The sequence below is a fragment of the Olea europaea genome, unplaced genomic scaffold (assembly GCF_002742605.1).
Source record: "Olea europaea var. sylvestris unplaced genomic scaffold, O_europaea_v1 scaffold1273, whole genome shotgun sequence".
Taxonomy (NCBI): domain Eukaryota; kingdom Viridiplantae; phylum Streptophyta; class Magnoliopsida; order Lamiales; family Oleaceae; genus Olea; species Olea europaea.
The window spans coordinates 45,157-66,921 of record NW_019230182.1 but is presented as its reverse complement, the minus strand read 5'-3'; the positions used below and the strand labels follow the sequence as shown (position 1 = coordinate 66,921).

Here is a 21,765-nt window from a genome sequence, read left to right as displayed (position 1 = left end):
CACCACAATCAAGATGACACGACCTAAAGGTTAATTGGGCCATTTGAAGCAACCTAAATATTTTAGCATTGCTTATGAACCAACCTACTTTCTTGGATGGCCAACAATGAGATAATTCACTTGGCAGCCCATTTGTCTATTAATTGGACCTTTAATTGACCCATGTGATACCCTAGTACAACTTACCTTATTTGGGCAAACTTGGCTTAATATACTTGGGTCTCCTACCCGTTCCACACATGACCGTGCGCCTACCTTTCTTTTCTCTTTGAGATTTCGACCTCTGCTTTATCTTCTACTTCTCTGCCTCTTTTCAATTTCTACATTTGTGGTGATTGTCATTGAGTTATTACCTACATTTATGGTCCTCTAAGTGAGTTATCTCTTTGGCAACCAAAAGTGAAAGCTTGGTTTTATCTTGGGTCAATTGGTTGTCGAATTGTGGTGTAGTTGGATAAATAAACCAAGCTTGGGCCTACCTTGGTGGTTAATATACGTTCAACATTTGGTATCAAAGCCTGGGTGGTGAAATCTAGCAAAAATTCTGGCTAAAATTGAGAGAAAGGGCTGATTTCTTCAAAGTGGCCGAATCCACAATTCTCAATTACTCCCAAAAGCGACCTCTATTTGACAAACAGAGGTCGGACCCATAATCAACAGGTGGAGAGGCTCCTTGTGAGGCGACGTGTGGCGTGGTGGCAACGGTGCGAGGCGACATTTTTCGACAACATTTTTTCGAGCAAAATACTTACTTTAACCTCGTGAACGTACTGATATATTTTGTTTAGTGTTTTATGTTACGCATGAGAATTTGAACAATTTTGCCCCTAAACATCAATCTGCGTTTGTGGCTGATTGAAATTGGTACATTTGCTAAATTTTTAGGGCAAATAGTGGTCACTCACATCTCTTCACCTTACAGACTCAGATAGGTCCACTATGGTAAATTGACTTAACCCGTTTAATTTTCAACACTAGCGAGTCACCGTGTAGGGTGACAATAGGATTGTGGTTACCGTAAAGGGATAACATTGCTTGTGTTAGAAATTTAGGATTACTTACTCTTAACTATTTGATTGAATACTTGTTTTGGGTTAAATCAGCGTATTGTTCTTAGTGATATAATTACATGAAACTTTGAATTTGTTAGACATTTGTTTTTGTTGCATTGTTATTTCCCCTACTTATTAACTCCGTTAGAATATCGAGACCATAGCCGTTCAAACATTCCATTGATCTAAGACCACGAATTTTACGAAATCCTGAAAATTTAAAACTGAGTATATTGTCCTTGACCCTAGGACTACTTCGTGTGATTTGACTATGTTTTGTACATTTTTGGTTATTCTATAAAAATAACAACTCACAACTTTGATTTGAAATTTTTTAACAAAAATATGATTTTTCAATCTGACAACAAAAAAATGAAAGGTATTTTGATCCAATAAAATGTTTCAAAAGTTATTGAAGGCAATTTTCAACTGATTTTTCAAAAGAACAAAAGAAAGAAGCTGATAAGCTTTCTTATACCTTAATCATTTTACACTTGTCTGACGCCGCTTTGAGAAATGTTGGTAAGCTAAAAACCACAAAAAAAAAACTTTGAAAAAAATTGGAAAATCTATATTTTCTAAAATCTACACCGAACAAAATTTATCTGCTTGAACGTTTTTTTAGCTTTAAAATGGAACCTTCAAAAGATCTTGATGACAATTTAGATGTATTTAACAAATTGGTGCAAGATATTGTTAACAGTGATGAGGCTATGTCTGAAACCTATAAGGCCATAATCTTGCTCAATTCTATTCCTGACTCATACAAGGAAGTTAAAAACGTCATTAAATATGGTAAGGGCACATTGACGCCTGAAATTGTCATAGATTCTCTAAGAAGTAAAATGATGAAAATTAGGGCTAAAAAACATGATAAGATAAGCAGTGAGTTACATGTGGGGTAAAAATCAATTTAGGGAAAACAGTCATGATAGATACCAAAGTAGTGGCAAGTCAAGTACCCATGGATGGAAGAAGAAAGGCAATAGTAGAACTAAATCGAAGTCTAGAAAATACTATGACTATGGAAACACAAGGCATTTTATAAAAAAATGTCATAAGGAAAAGGGTAAGCTAAAAGTTAAGGAGAGAGATGAGATCAACGTGTTATTATCTGGCTTCCGATATAGATAAGAGTGAGGTTTATATGATTACGAGTCCTTTTGCATATATTGCTAAATTAAATCTAACTGCTAATTCCCGCATATATAAATAGATACTTGATTCTTGTGCATCTTTTCATATAACATTTGAAAATAATTGGTTTGAAAACTTGCATGAATATAATATTGGATATGTTGCGCTGTGTGATAATTTTGCTTATACGATTGCTAAAATTGATGACATTAATATAAACTTTGACACCGGCTTTGTGTACACTTTAAAGGACATTAGATATATTCCTAAATTGTCTAAAAAATTGATTTCAGTAGGAAGACTTGATAAAGATGACTTCACTGGTAAAACTAGACATGAATGTTCAAGATGTTTAAATTTGCATTAGTCTCTATTAAGGGAAATAAAAAAAAAATGACATTTACATCACTACTGGAGAAATGATTTGAGGTTTGAACTCCTCTATCACTTCTGCAAAGGTTGATCACATACATACATAGCATAATAGGCTTGCACACGTATGCATTAAAGGTTTTAAGCTTCTTAATAAAAAGGTGCATTTTATAATGACTGTGTCTCATTTGTCATTCTGTGATCAGTATGTGCTCAGTAGGCATCATCAAACATCTTTTTCCACTAGTGTTCATAAAACTAAAGGCATACTTGAATATGTGCATTCTGATCTGTGGGGTCCCGCTAGCAATCCCACATCGGGTGAGAATAGATATTTCCTATCTATTATTGATGACTGTATTAGGAAAATGTGGGTCTATCTTTTGAAAGATAAATTTGATACTTCCCACAACTTTAATAACTGGAAGAGACGAGGGGAAAATCAAACTGGCAAAAATATTAAATTTTAAAGAACAAATAGTGGCCTAGAGTTTTGTAACACTAAATTTGACATTATGTGTAAAGAAAATGGAATAACAAGACATAAGACGGTCCCTTACACTCCCGAGCAAAACAGGGTAGCGAAAAGATGAATAGAACCATACTTGATCAAGTGCGTTGCATAATGTTAATTTCTAGTATCCCAAAGTCGTTATGGGGTGAAACTGTTATTACTGCCTGTTATTTGATTAATTTGATTCCATCTGCTACTTTAAATGGCGATACTCCTCATGAGAGGTGGTCTGATAAACTGAGTAATTACTCTATACTTAGAACCTTTGGCTATGTTGCTTTTTCCCATCAGAGTAAGGGAAAACTTGAATCTAGAGCTAGAAAGTGTATCCTTCTAAGATACTCTGGAGGTGTTAAGGGTTACAGGTTATGAGATAGAAGCCAAAAGGAAATTAAGATCATAGTAAATAGGGATGTCACATTTAACAAATGTGAAATGCCTTGTTTTAAAGGTAAACCCAAATATGTTAGTGAAACTGAATCAGGTGAAGAGAGTGATCGATTTAAGGTGGAGTTAGGAAAGTTTAGCATATCTGTCCCTACTACTACAAATGAAATGGAGACCGGGTTCAGGAAATCGAGGTGGAGAATAGAGAAAAGGTAGTGATAGAAGGGCACCTTGAGGAAAAAAATCATTTAGCTAACCATAACTTAGTTAGGAATAGAGAGAGGAGACAAACGAGAGAGCCTAGGAGATTCGGATATAAATCAGAGTTAACTTTCACCCATGCTAGTTACGAAAAACTAGTTGATAGGAAACCAAAAACCTTTGAGGAGGCGATGAAGAGTGAACAATTCAAAGAGTAGCTTAAGGCAACGAAAGAGGAGATGCATTTTTTAGAGAAGAATCATACATGGGAGCTAGTACCTAGACCTAAGAATAAATCGACTATCGATTGCAAATGGATCTTTAAGGTTAAAGAAGGTACAAGTAGCTTGAAACCCTTAAGATTTAAGATTAGATTAATGGCTAAGGGCTACACACAAAAAGAGAGTGTTGATTATAATGAGATTTTCTCACCAGTTGCTAAGTATACTACTATTAGGGTCATGATTGTATTGGTTGCGGATTTTGACTGAGAACTTGAACAACTTGATGTAAAAACTATTTTTTTACATAATGAACTCGACGAACAAATCTTTATGAATCAATCAAAAGGTTTTAAGGACAATCTAAAATCTGATAATATGTGTTTTCTCAAAAGGTCCTTATATGGTTTAAAACAATTACCTAAACAGTGGTACAAAAGATTTGGCTCTTTTGTACTCACTATAGGGTCCAAAGAAGTAAGTTTGATCACTGTTTGTATTTTTAACACAACGAGACTAGTAATAATTATTTGTTTTTATTACTCTATGCGGACGACGTGCTTTTTGATTGGTTCATCACCTAAATGAATAAACAGCATAAAAGCAAAGTTAAGTGGTGAATTTGTCATGAAAGACCTAGATAAGGCTAAGAGTATTCTAGACATGGAAATTGAAAGAGAGAGGTCAAATTCTGCTTAGTTTTTGCATCAATCTTTGTATATTTCCAAGGTGTTGAAGAAATTTGATATGAATGATTACAAACTTGCCACATTGCCTCTAGCTAATCACTTTGGTTTATCTAAAGAACAAGCTCCTTGCAATAAACATGAAATAGAACACATGAGTAGAATTCCGTATTCTAAAGTGATTGGTTCCATAATGTATTTGATGGTTTGCACTAGACCGAATTTAGGTTTTGCTGATAGTACCCTCAGTAGGTATATGCCTAATCCGAGTCCTAAACATTGGAAAGTGTTAAAGTGGTTATTAAGATACTTGAAGGGTACTGGTGATGTAGATCTAGTGTTTAGTGTTAGTAAGGAATGTGTGAAATTGAAAGGTTTTGTGAATGCCGATTATGTGAGATATAGAAATGATAGGAAATCAACTTCCTCTTATGTGTTTACCTTATCTAATTCTAGTGTTTGTTGGAAATCATAGTTACAACACATTGTTGAACTATTCACAATTGAGTCAAAATATATTGCTACCACTGAAGCAATTAAAGAGGCTTTATGGCTTAGAGGTCTACTTCATGAACTATGTGTCTTGAATGATTATATGGTAGGGTATTTCGATAGTCAATAATCTATACATTTATGCAAAAATCAAGTTTTTTCACGAACGCACTAAACACATTGATGTTAAACTACATTTTATTAGAGATATAATATCTCAAGAAGTGGTAAGACTCGAAAAGGTTCACACACAATACAGCCCTTCAGACATGGGCAAAAAAGTGCTACCATTGATAAAGTTTAGAAGCTGTAAAGATCTTCTAAACATCGGTAAACGTAAATGATTTCCAATAAAATTGGAAATCATTAACAGGAGATGTTTTTTCTTTGCAAGTCCTTTGACGTCAAGGTGGAGCTTGTTAGACAGTTTGTTGTCAAACGACCTCCTCGGACTATTATGTTATTCGGTTTTAATTTTCATTTGGCTAGGCCAAATGATTGAATGAAATTGTAACACCATAATCGAGACGACATGACCTCAATGTTAATTGGGTCATTTAAAGCAACCTAAATCTTTTGGTGTTGCTCATGGCCCAATTCGCTTTCTTAGAGGCCCAACAATTAGAGAATTCACTTGGCAGGCCATTTGTCTATTAATTGGGCCTTTACTTGACCCATGTGATACCCTAGTGCTACTTACCTTATTTGAGCTAACTTGGCTTAATATAAATGGGTATCCTACCCCATTCCACACAAGATTGTACCGTACGCCTCTCTGTCTTCTCTCTGTAAGATTTCAGCCTCTGCTTCATCTTCTACTTCTCTACCTCTTTATGAGAAGACTTGAACTTGGGAAATGATTTCTAATTAAAACAAATCCTCCCACTACAGAAATAGATAATTAATGTATGTAATGAATAGAAATACAATTTAGTATTCCAGTTGAAGGATAACGATAAAAGCAATGTAAGTGTAACAAATGTAACTTATTTAACTGATCATGCTTCCATTCGTGTAACTATCATATGGTTTATTGAGCTTGGTGCATTTTCTGTCATGAAAAAATTTAAGAAGGCAAACACATTATAAAAAATCAGATCCCATAAGTTAAATGTAAAGCATAATCTTTGAAGAGGCTACATTGGACATTAGTCAAACAAGCACAAAGCTCTATTAGACATCAATTAAATGAGTAGCAAGACGCATTAGACATAATTTTAGACCAAATTAATAATCACATCTTTTCCTTTCTATTTCAAACACAAAAGCAAAAGGGAAGCGAATTCTAAAGAGAGAACAATCTATAGTTAGGCTACCAAATGGATACAATCGTAGCAAAGCCTCCCCAGCAGCATACTCCTCACCACCAATACAACCAAAGAAACCCGTTACGACAAATCATACAAGTCAACGAACATTTACTGTCCAAACAACACGCCACTATGATCTTTCTTCACACCTATGCATAAATGAAAGATTCAAGCTACAAATCCTTTAAGTAAAAACTGAATAACAAGCAAAAAATTGATCTCTGCTCTCAGAAGTATTATAGTTTAATGAGAATTGCTTGTCCTTGGTCCTAATTTAATTACAAAAAGTTTCCTTCTGATTAGTAAATTATGAAAATGTTTGCTACATCATACATACATTGAAAAAAGAGGGAAAAATGTAGGAGAAATCCTCTGTCTTAAAGCAATGCAAAACTTGATATGCATTAAATTTACACAGAAAGCAAAAATTATGAACTAAATTTATCAATTTCTGCAGATTATGCAAACATCAACTAATTAAGTTTCATTAACTCCAACACTAGTAAAATAATCAATTTAGCATATATACTTGCAATCTTCATCTTAGAAAACAGGTTACAATTGTTTCATACCTAATCCGGCACTCCCCCCTAGCTTAGCTAAAACAAGTAAATAAATTAGCCTAAGTTTCTAGATGATTTTGTGACAATTTATAAATCCTTACCACAAAAATGTTGTCCCTCTTCATTCTCTAAATTCCCTTCCTTCAGTTCCTCAGTATACATTTGTCCAAACTTAAATTTACAGCCTACCCCTAATAATATTGCAGCAAAATTAAAAATACACCAAACAGGTCAAACAATTCGCAGCCTTTGACTAAAATCAACAAGAACCCTTCATACCATAACTTTCAAGAATCTTGAAGCAAATTATAAGTACAGAAAAATAAACCCTCAAAGAATATCACGTCAAGATTGATTTTTTTCCAGATAAAAACTAAAAACTCACACCAAAATCTTCAAATACCTCAATATCAAGCTCTAAATAAAAATAAAAAGACAAAACTTCAAAATCCCAATTCACTATTTAGAAAAAGAGTGGCAACCAAGCTGATAAATTCCAAGTCCTCACGGACATAGTTAATTAAATCAAGATTATGCAAGTACTTTTTGAAACTTAAATCAAGAACCAACAAAAAAAAGAGAAAGAGGAAAGAGATTAAATGAGATCGTGACCTTGATCTGTGCTCAGATCTATCCCTTGAACGAGATCTATGAATCATTTGATTTCAAAGAACTACTGCTCGATTTTGGAACTCAAACCCAAAGCAAACTATTCATGGCAGTTACATGAACTTGAAACAGCTTTTGATTTTAGGGGAAAGGCAACCATGGCAGATAACTCTTTGTTTCGAGAAACGAACGAGAGGAGGAAAAAGACAGATAAAATGGGCTAGGGTATCATTAGTTAGTTTTTATACTTTGGGCAATACGACGTTGTAGGCTTTTGGTAAAATACAAAATTTTTAAGTGGGTATTGAAAATTTAAGGGGAGGAAAAATGAATTTTTTACCAAAAATTGTTTTTATTGTTGATAGTATTTTTTATATATAAATTCTAATAGAATCATCCGTTAAAAAATCCATTGCGATTCGGTACACTTGGCCTACTTCTTTGGGGTCATTGCCCCCCTATGTCGAACCACATGACAAGGTGGACGAGACCCTGAGGCCCTTGAAGCATTCACCACATCTAGAAACAAAGCTTATAAGTGGCCCAAATGCTGAGACCAAAGCCCACTGGCCAACGCTTTTTGTATCGAGACTTCTTCGTCGAAATCGATGCTATGAAGCGTATTTTGCATCACCTCTTCTAAGAGATCTGGTCTTACACGAGAATCCACTTCGAGTAACTGACAAGACATCTGTCATAGGGTGCAAACGTCTTGTCATATATAGCGACGGCTCTGCTAACTAATAATTATATAAAAGGCTAGGTGGTTAAAATGATGCCTATGATTAGATAAGTAGATAAACTAGATGAGGCCACGTGTACTCCCAACCAAGGGCCACGATTTAACCCAGACACCCTTTGTAAGGTAATGCAATATTCAAAACAAAGAATAATATTTCATATTTTCCTCTTTCTACAGTACAACTGAATTCATATACAAGTTCAACAAGTCTCGATTGGTAATTATGGTACAATCGTTAATCCAAAGTGTCGTTGGATTCCTAACATAGTCGTCCCGCGTCTTTGAGCTGCTCCTACGTCTTCCTAAGACCATTCCAGACACCTCGAGTGTCTTAAGCGTGTTGGACTACTGCTTACGTATACGTAGGTGGATCCGGTATCTGTTGTCCACGTAGCCTCAACCGAAAATGGGGTCAACAGATTGACACGCATCTGTGGGAAACCACACCATAACCACGAACAACCGCATGGTAGAAGCTTGCTTAAAAGCATACTTGGGCATCCCCTTTCAAAAGGGATTTGATAAAGAACAAGAGGAAGCCCATAGATTGGAAACTCGGAGATATAATTCAGAAAATGAGTTTCGACGAATATGTATCCCCCAAGAGAGTAAGAGAGAATGTAGTAGGGACCCTGCCAGCACTAGCTCCTAGTGGCCGACACCGATCTCACCACCATCACAGAAGAGGTGGAACAAGAATGGCTGCACAACTCACCAGAGAGGTGGCTGCTATGGTAGCCGATATAAGGAACATCATCAACAAAAACTTGGCCATGCAGGAGATGTTAATGCAGATGTTGGGTAAGGGTGGCTATCACATCCCCCCATATGCAGCACATGGACAGTACCAACATGAAGACGAGGTCGAAAGCCAGCGGGCTGAATCTCCCAAGCACAGTAGGGGAGGAAGCCCCATATAGAGAGAGGTGGGAGTTGACATTTCTTCCAATTATGCTTGTTGACCCATCGAGCTCCCATACAACACGGAAGACAACTTCCCACCCCCGTACGAGCCAGCGCGAAGGCCTAGGAGGTCAAGCAGCATTTTTGACAGAATCAGTCAGACGGAGCTGAGGCTTAGGCAAAAACAACAGCCTCGCGAGCCTCAAATGAGGCCACAACCTCCACATCCTACGACTCAACCATCGGAGGAAAGGCATGAAAATGCCCCCCGGATGGATCCGCCTAGGAATAAGCACCAAATGAAAGAGGAGGAGGCTAGAAATCAAGCTGGTCCTTCACATTCGCCACCCAGATATGAAGCTGATGAAAACAGTGATTCAGATAAGCAATAGAGGTCCTGTGACTTGGATAATGACGACGAGAACTTGCCATTTTCATGAGAATTGAGAAGTGCCCAGATGCTCGACCACTATGCGATGCCTAAGATATCGAAGTATGATGGAAGAGGCGACTCGAGAAAGCATTTGAATGCTTACAAGACTCACATGAGCCTAAGAGACGCCACTCTTGCAGTAAAATGCAGAGCCTTCTACTTGACACTTAATGGAACGGCTGAAATTTGATAGAGCAGGTTGCCACCTGGGAGCATACGAAGTTGGCCTAAATTTAAGACCACATTTTTGAAGAGATTTGCTGTGAGCAAAGAGAGAAAGACCTTCATCCAGCGCCTCTAGAACATGAGGCAAGTGCCTGGAAAATCCCTAAAAAGTTTATTGTCACACTTTACTGACAAAATGACATATTGCGTGCAAGTCATTGATTGTGAGGCCCTATCAGCATTGAGAGGAGGCTTAAACATGAATACCCTATTTTGGAGAGACGTTCAAAACCAAGATCTCACAACATACGACACGTTGCTCGAAATGATGAGAGGGGAGATAATTAATGAGGAATTGATACAACAGAGACAACGTCTAAGAAGATCGACCTCCCACTTAATGGACTACCAGATAAACTCAACTAGAAATGAAAATGTAGGGTAAGCACTCGCTACCACCACTTTGAATGCGGTGCCAACACTAGCTTATGAAGATGTAGCACCAGCAGCGAACACTCAGCAAGAACCTACCCAACAGGCCTTTCGTCGAGGAATAGGCCAAAGCCAAAGCTCAGGATCTCGACCTAAGCAGAATTCGAGCTCCAACCAATACTGCACATATCACCACTCGTACTATCACGATATAGCGAACTGTTGGGACTTCGTGCGTCATCCACGAAGGGCGAGTCCCACAGACGAGAAAAGAGATAATGTGCCATGAGACAACAAGCCCCCACGTAGGTACGACCAGTAACCTAGGCATGAGGAGGTTGTTCTCCACCAGAGGGACGTATTTCCCCAAAAGAGAATGGAGCAAAATGAAGAAAGACCTTGTGATGGGCACATACAATGTAAAGGTAATCGGGCTCAAGAAAAGGTCCCAATTCTTGATATAGATACCATATTTGGAGGCCCCTATGTGAGCGATGAGACATGGAACTCACAAAGAAACTATGCTCGTAAAGCCAAGCACCCCCCGTTAACGAGTTATATAGTGGATAGTACCTCTCGAAGAAATCAAGCATCACTTATCGTCTTCACCCAAGAAGATATCAATGGAATCCACTATCCCCATTGTAATGCATTTTTGGTAAGGGCCATGCTGGCCCGCAATGGACTAAAGAGAATGCTAGTTGATAATGGTAGCTTTGTGAATATTCTCTTCAGCTCCACGTTTGATAAGATAATTTTGGATCACTAGTTGACCCCTACCACCACTCCCTTGCATGGATTCCATGGAAATAACATTACTCCAAGAGGAAAGATCACACTGACGGTGGTAATGGGAGAATTACCCTAAACTTCCCTGAACTTCATAGAGTTTCTTTTCATCGATAGCCAATCGAGGTATTAGGGAGACCTGCCCTAAAGGAGTTGGGAGCGGTCACCTTCATCCTCCACATTTGCATGAAATTCTCGATCGAGAATGGGGTGACAATTGTAAGAGGTGACCAAAGAGGGTTAAGAAAGTGTCACTTGAGCTCCAACAGGAAGGCTGAGCCCCGGGACTTCAATGTCATCATAGTCGACATGGACATGACGACGCTCCATGCGAGCTCTCCTTGAACTAGAAAATGTTGAGATGATTGATGTAAGTGTGTTTTTACACACTTATTCAGTCTACAAAACATAACTAATTGTTGATAAAATTAATTGAAATATGACTTAAATCTATGCAATTTTACTTTGTAGGACAATATTGATGGATATGATGGAATTCAAGAGAAAATATTCAAAAAAAGGAAAAAAATGAAAGAAAACAAAAGTTCAAGGACCAATTGCAAATAATCCATAGATGAGATGGGCAATGGAATGAAGATTCAAGAGTATTAGGGGCCAATTGGATGAGGAAATAAGTCAAAGAGATGAAATATAGCCGAAGTATTATCACACATCAACTTTCAGACGAAAAAATTATGCTCCAGATTTCTAGTTTCTATTTGAAACCCATTTTTGGCATAGTAAACGTTCAAATTTGAAAATGTCTATCTTAAGCAAAGTTGTAGCCTTTTTCATTATCTTTCTAACACACTTTGATTTGTCTCAATCGGACATCGAGAGTGGAAGTTATGATTAAAATACTGAAAGCTATCCGGGGGAAAAAATTTCTACCATGCGGTCGCAAGAACACCTTCAGGGAATTTCAAGACGATTTTCTTATAACCATGCTGTCGCATGGTACGTTTTCGGCCAAAAAAATTTTGTTTTCCGTTTTCGATAGAACTCTTCCGGGACTTCATAAAAACGCGATATAAAAGCTAAAAATCATCAGATTAAGGGCAGAACATGTTGGGGGAAGAAAAATACCATCCTTGGAGGCAAGAAACAAGATCTTGGAGCCGATTTCATGCAGGGTTTACATGAGATTTCAACAAGATCTTCAAGAATTCAAGTAAATCAATCGCCCGGTTGTATTCTTCCTTAATATAAACATGTTTTGTGTAATTTTTCATATTTTAGGCTAGATTTTAATTACTAGGAGATCGATGAAACTCGTGATATTTCTTTAATTCGTTATTTCATGATTTTGGCTCTATATATGTTTGGATTGTTTTGAATGAATTATATGGATTTAATTTTTCCACAATTATTGTGCACATAATTGGTGTGAATTTGGTGACTTATTTTTATATTCTGGAGAATTGTAATAGGTTTGACATATATAACTCATCATAGAGTCCGATAGTAGATAGTAAATCTTTAATTGCTCACAAAATCACATGCATTTTTGTATATTTGCATCTGTCATAGAGATATAGGCTGATGGTATATAAGAATAGGTTTAACACATCTCGAGAGAGAGCGTTGGATAGATTTAGGAGCATTGATTTGTCAAGATTCTATCGTAATGTCAAAATTGTGAAATTAGGGTTTAAGTTATTATTGCTTGGGAATTCGTGATTACAGTGCATTCGGTTTCCATTATTTATCATCAATTGACATTTGATTTCATTTAATTTCTTATCATTACATGTTTGAGTCTTTAATTATTGAAATTGCAAAAATTAGGGTTTTATAGAATTAAGGTTTTTACCAAATTTAGGGCTTTTCATGTTACAATTCATTTTTGATAAATTCGTCTCGGTTAAGGCTAAAATAAATAAAATTGAACTACTCAATCTCCGTAGGACGACATTCGGACTTATAAAATCCACTTTATTACTTGTCACGATCTGTACACTTGAGATAGTTTAAATCGAAAGAAAAATTTCGTGAACAAGTTTTTTGGCACCTTTGTCCGGGATTGAATATTAGTTTGATTTTATTTTCTAGGCACTAATTCGAATTTTAATTTTTAATTTTTCCATTTTTTTTAGGTTTTTTTATTTTATTTTGTTTAGTTATTCGTTTTGTTTGAATCTAAGTGCTATTACTGATTTTCTCGCAGATTTGCATGTTAAGATCTGCTAAAGGAGACTTGCTCCCAGCCAATCCAAAGATAGAAAGAAAAATTTCGTGAACAATTGATGCTCTCCCGAAGCCGAAAGAAGTGCTTGTGATTGACGAGATAGATCCCTGTGTGGTTGAACACGAGCCTCAAACCGCAGTAGATGAGATGAAAAGCTTCCAGTGACCCACGAGATCCCACCAAATTGCTGAAAATGGGTAATTGCGTACCTACCAACTTGAAAGAAAAGTTGAAAGACTTCCTCAGTAGGAACCTAGATGTCTTTGCATGGAGGCATGAGGACATGATTGGCATTGACCCTAAAGTCAGTTGTCATCACCTTAAAATTGACCCTAAAGTTGCCCCCACATAGACAAAAGAGAAAAGCTCTTAACCCAAAAAGATATGAGACTTTGAAGGAAGAAGTACAAAAGTTGATAGAGAATGGCTTCATCAAGGAGGCCATATACCCGAAGTAGGTATCCAACTCAATGTCAGTAAAAAAGCACAACGACAAGTGGAGAGTGTGCATTGACCTTACCAATGTCAACAAGGCATGCTCCAAAGATAGCTTCCCACTTCCCAGAATTGACAAGTTAGTAGACTCCACTGTCGGACATGAGTTGTTGAGCTTCATGTATGCCTACTCAGGCTATAATCAAATTTTCATGTAGCCGACTGATGAAGAGAGCACCTCATTCATCACTGACAGAGGCCTTTATTGCTGCAAGATGATGCCCTTCGAGTTGAAGAACGTTGGGGCTACATATCAAAGGTTTGTCAACAAAATATTTGCAGACATCATTGGAAAGACGACAAAGGTCTCCGTAGATGACATGCTCGTCAAAAGTTTGAAATCCGATGACCACTTGGCGCACTTAAACAATACCATCCAAATCCTACAAAGGTACAGAATGAGACTCAATCCCCTTAAATGTGTGCTCGGTGTTGCTTCAAGAAAGTTCTTGGGTTACATGGTAAATCAAAGAGGGATTGAAGCCAACCCCAAAAAGATCAAAGCTCTTATCAAGATGAGATCCCCCCCAGAAATCTAATGAGGTCCAAAGCCTGACTGGATGAGTGGTAGCACTCGACCGCTTTATCTTTAAGGCTACTAACAAATGTCTCCCATTCTTCAAAATACTAAAAGGGAGAAAAAGGTTTCAATGGACAGAGGAGTATGAAGAGGCCTTTCAGGGCCCGAAAATGCACCTAGGGTAGGCCCCCCTCCTCTCAAAACCAAAAGTAGGTGATGTGTTACAGTATATTTGGTCGTCTCCAACGAGGCCATTAGCACGATTCTTATATGAGAGGAGAATGCTACCCAGCTACCCGTATATTACACTAGCAAGGCACTTCTATCGCAGGAAACGTGCCACCCGACATGGAGAAGCTTGCCTTAGCCTTTATTACAACTTCTAGGAAGCTAAGGCCCTACTTCTAGGCTCACACCATACATGTCTTAACTAACTTCCCTTTAAAACAAGTACTTCAGAAGTCGGACGCCTTAGGGAGATTGCTTAAGTGGGTGGTGGAGTTTAGCGAGCTTGACATTGTCTTCAAAACTAGGGCGACTGTCAAGGGCAAGGCCTTAGTCGATTTTGTGGCAGAATTTGCCAATGTGCCGAAAATGGACGAGGTGATGGAACCTGTCGAGCCTTCCACGTGGAACCTATTTCTTGACGGGTCAATACAGGAATCGGGTTGGGGAGCAGGAGTGATCCTAGTAAGCCCAAAAGGGCATAAGCTAAACTCAGCTGTTAGGTTCGGATTTAAAGTAACCAACAACACGGTAGAGTATGAAGCACTCCTTGCAGGCCTAAGGTTGACAAATGAAATGCAGGTGAGGAAGCATCTTATCAGCATCGACTCCCAACTTGTTATAAGCCAAGTTAATGGCAACTTCATGTTCGCGTATTTATTTGTTTCAATTTTAAAACCCACCGCAAGTGTACGGTTCGTTAACAAGTAGTAAAATGGACTATGAGTCCAAGTATCGTTCCCACGAGGATTGAATTAGCTCTAATTAGAATAATGTGACATTAACCGAATCTAATTGAATAAAAATTTGGTTTAAATGTGAAAAGCCCTAATTTTGGAAGAAATCCCCAATTAAAAACCCTAATTTTGAAGAAAACCCTAATTTCTAAATTGGAAACCCTAATTTCGAAATTCCACTAATTAAATGACTCAACAACTCAATTAAAATGTAAATATGCAATGTTGTAAATGAAATTGTAGAAATAAGTTGAAATAAAATCATTGGGATATCGAATCCCCATTTGATTTCGATAAACCCTAATTTCACAAATCCAATTAATCAATGAAAAATTGTCAATTCAATGTTCCTACGCCTATCTAATATACTCTCGATATATATTAGATCTATTTCTGCATATCATCAGCCTATATTTCTATGGATGATGTAACATACAAAAAGGCATGAAATTCTATGAACAATTATCGAATTGCATAAAGTATAAGGGTATATTTCTATCCCCTATCGGACCCTATGTCAATTTATATATATCAAGTTTATTCTACTTCTTTCGAATGTAAAGAATAAACTATCACAATCACATAATAAATGGCCAATAAATCATGGATTCAATCAAAGCAATATAAATCAAACAATTTATTCCAAAGACAATTTATATTATACTCATGAAATAATAGAATTTATAAGAAAATCAAAGGTTCATCGACTCCCAATGAAATAAAAATTAGCCTATCATGTTTTGAAGAAAATTACAAAGATTCAATAAAGGAGAAGACATCACCCTATTATATTTGATGCCTGAAATCTTCAATCTTGATGAAATCCTCCTTTTTCTTGCATAAATTCTTGGATCTTGATGTTATTGTGTGCCTCTTTTCTCCCAAAATCGTCTCCTCTCGTTCTGGACGTCTTTTAGGGTATATATAGCGTGTCCAAATTAGGTAAAAAAAGAGTTGGAGTCAAAAAAGGAAACTGCAAAAAACCCCCCGAATTTACTTCTATGCGACCGCATAGAAGGATCCTATGCGGTCGCATAGATCATTTGAAATGCCCCATTATTTTCCCTATATCCATATATACGACCGCATAGATGGTTACACTATGCGGTCGCATAGATATACCCAACTATGTGGTTTTTTACATTTTGGTCCCTGAACTTCCTTGTTGCTTCTCTTGACTTCTTTCTTCGATTTCTTCATCTTTTCAATAAATTTTATCTTCCAATTGATGATTAACACCATCAAATCTCATGCCAATCATTCGTCACATCTTTCGAGTATTTGCGCTTTAGTCCTCCAACTTTCAATTGTCTTCATTTCAGTCCCTCTTCAATACTTTCTTCTTCCAATTGTTTTGCTTTGTCATTGAGCTCATACTTGGCATGTTTTTACTCTCGTTTTGCATTTAGCTCAACTTCTCAATATTTGCACCTTTGGTCCTCGAACTATCACTTTGTTGCGTTTTGGTCCTTCTTCGGCTCTTTTCTCCTGAATTCCACAATTTCCATTGAAATACCTACGTTGCATGAATTTAATAGGATTAAGCCATAATTCAACCATTTTATCCATGTTTAAGTCATGTTTGTGAACCAAATAAGTGTGTGAAAACATACTTATCAAATCCCCCAAACTTAAACTATTGTTTGTCCTCAAACGATGCAGTGACTCAATGCTAAACAAACATGGCTTAATAACTTGCCGTGTCTCAGGATTGGAACTTAGCATTAACAATAAAACGATATCAATAGTGCGAGAATAAAATTAACCTTTACTCATCAATTGCAATGCTCAACGTGTGTGTGTGAACTCATGCCTACATATCAAGCTTATGAATGGTTTATTCCCGACCCATAGTGGTCAATTTATCCTTGCATCACTCGAGAGATACACAAACCCCCCAAACTTATTCTTTTCACTCTAATATCTCAGGGTGTGTTCTAAGATTGGGAGTTTAACAACTATAATCCTTACCCTCTCTTAGTTTGGATAGATTTTACCCTTACAAGTGCACATATCAACAAGTAGAGACTCTCTTTAATTTGATTGTTTCAACCTTTAGGCTCAAACTAAGCTACTTACCTCGCATCAAAGTTAAAGTTATATCAACCAAATGTCCAACAAGGACCCCTTTTTTTTCAAAATTTTTTTTCCTCTCATCTTCTCATTTGCTTTCTATATAACCCGTGTAACGGGTTTTAGGCGATGACTCCCAAACCAATTGGTCTTAGGGCACCAGGTTTTAAACCCTTGCAGCCTTATTCACCCGAGTTATAAAGGCTCGATAAGATGAATTTTTATCAACTTCTCCTTTTTCTTGCTTTCTATATGACCCCTGTAACGAACTTTAGGCTGATAATTCCCAAACCAGTTGGCTTTAGGATATCAGGTTTTAAACCCTAACAGATTTACTTGCTCGAGTCATAAAGGCTTTTGAGAGAAGTGATGATTTTCCCATGTTTATTTTATGCCCTTTACTTATTTTTCTAGAAATTTGATCTCAACAACCGTCCTCAACTTAAAGCTTTCACCTATTTCTCACCTTCTGGGTCTAGGCAATCCACACAATATAATTTCATGCACTGAGCCTCTACTTATCTCCATGTTTCCCTAAGTGGCTCAACCATCTCCAAACTATCTTAAGGTGGTTTAACGGGTTAATGTTATAGAGGGTTAACCTAGGTTTCTCATATTTTTCACCAAAATCCCAATCAATAACTTAACATGAAAGCATGAGTGGCGTGCAAAAGAATGTCAAGCATTGCATCAATAAGTATTAGCTAATTAAATCCTGTACTATATCCATAGTTCTAGTTTACACCTGTCCAATAATCACATCATAGTCGGCAAAGCTACCAAACCCACACAAGCATGCAAAAGTAAAATCAACACTCATTCATCACGCATGCATCATGCAGAATGTAGTCAATTTAATGATTGATTGTGAAAATGCATATTAACTACATGCCGAATATTTGTTTGAAAATTATGCTACCATCCCCCAAACTTATACAGTACATTGTCCTCAATGTAAATGTAAAGTTAGAAAAGCATAATTTAAAAATAAATACACAACTTGGCAAATAGAGGTAAACAACACTCCCCTGATCAAAGTGGTGGTCGTGGTGTGTAGCTGGGACCCGTAGCATGATCTTCAGGAGGAGATGGAAGGCGAGATAGGATTTGTCTCATCAACTCTGTCTGCTGTGCTTGCTTGGCCTGAATAGATTGAAGCCTATTCTCCATACTTCCCAATCGATCCCATGTTTCGTTCACTCGCCACTGTATGCCATCCATTCTCCCAGCATACATGTTGAACCTACCATTCATGGTCTCCACTTCCCGTTGTGCCGCTGTGGCTTCATTCAAAGCACCTCTTGTGTAGTCCCGGGAAGAGTAGAGGTCTCTCTGCACTTTGTCAATAGTGGTAGTCATGGTCTCGAAACTCTACTGGAGATGTTGTATGTCCCGGCTAGTTCCAGTGGTGGTGGTGAATATCTGCCTCAATACCTGATTGTCCATATCAACCTGGGGTGGTGGTGGAGGAATTTGAGGCATGTCAAGGTCTGTATCTGTTTGACCTTCCTCATTCAATTGCTGTCGTCGTCATGCGTTTTCTAATTTCTATTGGTGCTTCAGTCTCGCTCGGTCTTGGGCCTCTAGTGTGGATTGCTTGATAAAGGGGATTGGCTTTTCTGGTGCTTCCCCAGGTTGAATTTGTGTGCCTGTTGCTCTACATATTCCACTTATCAGACTGGGAAAAATTAGTGAGTAGTGCCTATCACCCCAAGTGCCTGTACCATGAATTTGGTTGTAGATGTACGTGGCTAGATCAATCTTGTTTCCTCTAACCAAATGGTATATGAATCCGGCCCTTGGATTTGTAAATGTTGTTCTGTGGGATATAGGCTCGATGTTATGGCACATGAATAACCATAAAATTGCTATGGATGGGGTGAGATCTATCTGATGCCAGTTTGCTGTAGGTAGAGGCCAAGCGTTTTCACGTCCCAATAATATTTCTGCAACCTCAATCCAGTTGAAGTCTTCTAGGATAGGGACCACGTTATTCCAGGATAACTGATAGTAGTCATGAATTACCTCTGGTGAAAACATAATCCATTTGCCCGTAACCCATGTCTGATGTAAGTGCTCCGATCCGGGAGTGTCAATTTCTGTGTTGAAATTTGCATAAAATTCCTTTGCTAGATTCTCATACACCGGATGAGGTCTTTCTATCACCTTTTCCCAGCCACAGTTGTGAATCAGATATGATATTTCAAAGTTGGGAAAATCTTCTAGCTTAACTGGCCTCTCGGGAATGATTGCCCAATTACGCACAACATTGGCATAACGGGCAGCTGTATCTGATGAAAGGAATCTTCGAACACCCCCTTCGGGTTCTCTTGTTCGGGCCGTTCCAGATGAGGAGCTGACTTTCTCTTTTCCCTTTGAAGTTCCTTTAGGAGGCATCCTGAAAAAGGAAGTACACAATATCAATCACTTGGTATTAATAATCTTTGAATTCATAATCCCCCAAACTTTCTTCAACATGCACATGTACGTGTGCTTATGCAATATTTCAAAACATGAATCACCAATATAACTCTAACATTGCATAAATATGGAAAACTCAAAATTATGGCTCGAGCATGCATTTTTAGAAAATTTGACCCATGACCAAGTGACCAACTTCGGCCCCGGGCATCATCGAGAAATATTGAAATTTTCCCGGGCAAGTTTTGGACATGTGAAAGTACTCAATGACATCTAGCATATATCCAAATTTCACCTTAATCGAAGGTCGTTTGCATAAGAAAACATAGGGACGAAGGTAGTGACGTGAGTGAATATGATTAGCCATGAAGTGCCTTTGTGAATTCAAATGTTGAGGTAGTGTTTTTCAAATGAAATTGCACATGATTATTAGGCCAATAAGCTACACAATAACGATGTAAACTATTGCATAAGTGAAAAGTCCAAGAATTCAAAACATTCTTCAATGTGGCATTTCGTCGAACATGTGGTGTGCAATGTGAATTACTTCCCATTTCTTCTAAAACACTATCATGGAATTTTTTCCAATTCACAACACCATACCAACTACCTTATACATTCTAACCAATTCCAACACATTGAATGATAAACGGTAAAATGAAGCTCGAAATTAGGGATTAGAAGAACATACCTTGCTTGGCCAAATACTTGTTAATTTAGATGTGGCACCTCAATGTAGAATCCAATCCAATTGAATGAAGAGTGTGTGAAATGGGTGTAAGTGTAGAGGATGAAGTGAGGAGTGTGCAAGTGTGAAGTGTGTGCAAGTGAATGGATGAATGGGTGAAGTGTGTGCGTGTGTTCGTATGTGAGTGAGAGGGGGGAAAATTTTGGGGAGGAATGGTGTGGTCACGGGTTTTAACCCGTGACCACAACACTATGCGGTCGCATAGTGCAACAAAGGCCCCCCTTTTTATTTTCGGTAACGGTCTATGCGGTCGCATAGACCAAACCGGGTATCTTATATTATTATTATTTTTTTTAAGAAATAAAATAAAATAAAAAATAAAAAGAGTGCCATTTTTGTCCAATTTTTTTTTTAAATTGACTTAAAATTTAAACTCCCCCAAAATCGACTTTTTCACTTAAAAATTTGACTCGCCTCGCTATATTCCTGGAAAAATTGAAAATTTTGACTCGAAAAGAGGAATATGCTTATCGAAAATTTGGCACCAAAATCGATTTTTCATAAATGTTGTCCCGCATTCTGAAAGCTTAACCAAAACGAACATCTTCGCACATCGGAATGCGTGACACACACTTGAACACCCAAACACTTCATTTAGCACCCATTCATGCAACATTAAACGTGTAGTGCCGAGACTATCATGCAAAATATGATCGATGACCTAAGAAAAAAACTAAACTCAAACAAATTCCTAAACTAATGCAATGCAATAAAATAAATTTAAGGATACAGTGAGTTGCTCCCACTCAGCGCTAGGTTATAGTCGATAGCTCGACTTTACCATATTGTGTCATTCTGGTGATCCAAGATGGACGGTAAACTTGTCCTTTGAGAAATCACCGTCCCAATAGTGCTTCAAACGCTGTCCCTTAACTTTGAATATCCCCTTGTTGTCGTGAGTGATCTCAATTGCCCCATGTGGAAACACCTGTGTAATGGTATATGGACCAGACCATCCCGATCTCAATTTTCCTGGAAACAGTTTAAGCCTGGAGTTGTAGAGTAGCACTTTCTGCCCCACCTTAAAGTCACACCTCTGGATATGCATGTCATGCCATTTCTTGGTGCGCTCTTTGTAGATCTTTGAGTTCTCGTAGGCTTCCATTTTGAGCTCATCCAGTTCATTCAGTTGTAACAGCCGTTTTTCGCCCGCAGCTTTCAAATCCAAGTTCAACTTCTTCATTGCCCAGTAGGCATGATGTTCGATCTCAAGAGGTAGGTGACATACTTTCCCAAAAACCAGTCGATATGGTGACATTCCTATAGGGGTCTTAAATGCAGTCCTGTAGGCCCACAATGCATCATCCAGTTTCTTTGACCAATCCTTTCGTGATGAGTTGACTGTGACTT

General features: G+C 37.7%; 1 long non-coding RNA gene across 1 annotated transcript; it reads right to left on the bottom strand.

Annotated features, from left to right (window-relative positions):
• Positions 1-6,210: 6,210 nt before the first annotated feature.
• Positions 6,211-7,768, bottom strand: LOC111374662. Its single transcript, XR_002699172.1, has 2 exons — positions 7,548-7,768; positions 6,211-6,521 (listed from the first exon to the last, which is right to left on the bottom strand). It is a non-coding gene; the product is annotated as an uncharacterized LOC111374662 (long non-coding RNA).
• Positions 7,769-21,765: the final 13,997 nt, after the last annotated feature.